The 1,421-nt window shown below is 39.6% G+C and overlaps 1 non-coding gene across 1 annotated transcript; it reads right to left on the bottom strand.

Annotated features, from left to right (window-relative positions):
- Positions 1–938: 938 nt before the first annotated feature.
- LOC141699185 (small nucleolar RNA R71) lies at positions 939–1,045 on the bottom strand. Its single transcript, XR_012565667.1, has one exon. It is a non-coding gene; the product is annotated as a small nucleolar RNA R71 (small nucleolar RNA).
- Positions 1,046–1,421: the final 376 nt, after the last annotated feature.

Below are 1,421 nucleotides of genomic sequence, written 5' to 3'. Positions count from 1 at the left end.
TTAATAAAGTTAGGATCCCATGTTTGTCATATATATTAATTCAATCAATCTTATTCTCTTAGCTATAATTGTTAGTTTAATTCTTAGTTATAAACAACCTCAATTTGTTATCATCTTAGCATTGAATAATAACCATACATTGTTGCTTATGTGCATAAATTACTTAGTTAACCGAAGCCAGTCTCTGTGGGAACGAATCTGATTAATATCTTATACTACTTGTGAACTCGTATACTTGTGTATAATTTAGCGCGTGTTTAGCGACTAACAAGTTTTTGGCACCGCTGTCGGGGACTGCAGTGTCAATTTTTAGTTTATGTATTTTCCATCAGTGTTCGTTAAAGTTCATTGATTCAGACATTGTTACTTATCTGTTCCTTGTCTTATTTCAGGTACTCTAGCGAGGGTGTATGCATACGCGTTCGCGTACTCGTAAGAGAACACTGGATAAAGCCGAGAAAGAAGTTGTGGTGGTTCGAAAGGAAGTTTTTGAAGAAGAAAAGAACGTAGAAGAAGAAGAGAAAGTCGAGGAACCAGTTTTAGTAGAAATGGGAGATCAGGAAGAAAATCCTAAGGCTTTGATGGACTATTCTCAGCCTAAGATCAATGACATTCAGTCAAGCATCATCAGGCCAGCCATCAGGGATAACACTTTTTAGATCAAGTCTAGCACGATTCAGATGATACAAAACTCAGTTCAATTTGGGGGTTCTCCTACTGAAGACCCCAACATGCCCATCAGGGATTTCATCGAGATCTACGACACTTTCAAGTTCAATGATGTGACTGAAGATGCTATCAAGCTGCGACTCTTCCCATTCTCTATGAGGGACAAAGCTAAGTGCTGGTTACATTCTCTACCAGCAGGGTCTATCACCACTTGGGAAGATTTTGGTCAAAAGTTTCTCACTAAATTCTTCCCTATGGCGAAGACTACTGCAATCAGGAATGCTCTTACTCAGTTTGCTCAGCAAACTGGAGAAACTCTGTGTGAGGCTTGGAATCGATATAAGGAGATTTTGAAGAAGTGCCCACACCATGGCATGCCTGATTGGATGATTATTAACTGTTTTTACAATGGATTGTGTGCTACTTCTAGACCCATGCTCGATGCAGCATCAGGAGGAGCCTTGTGGGCTAAGAGCTACGATGAAGCTTATGAATTGATTGAACTGATGGCTGCTAATGAGTACCAGAATCCTTCCCAGTGACTGACTCAGGGAAAAGTAGCAGGAATTCTGGAGTTGGATGCAGCAACTGTTATAGCTGCCCAACTTAAGGCTTTGACGATGAAAGTGGACACTTTGGCTAATTATGGGGTTAATCAAATCACTAGTGTCTGTGAGCTTTGTGCTGGTTGAAAGAAATGTGTCCTAAGTCCAATCATGTATGATGATTTAGGAATAACTTTTATGTAATAT

This window comes from Apium graveolens, chromosome 11 (genome assembly GCF_009905375.1).
Source record: "Apium graveolens cultivar Ventura chromosome 11, ASM990537v1, whole genome shotgun sequence".
NCBI classification, from domain to species: Eukaryota; Viridiplantae; Streptophyta; class Magnoliopsida; order Apiales; family Apiaceae; genus Apium; species Apium graveolens.
Note: the sequence above shows the minus strand (reverse complement) of the source record. Positions and strands in the feature narration are given on the sequence as shown.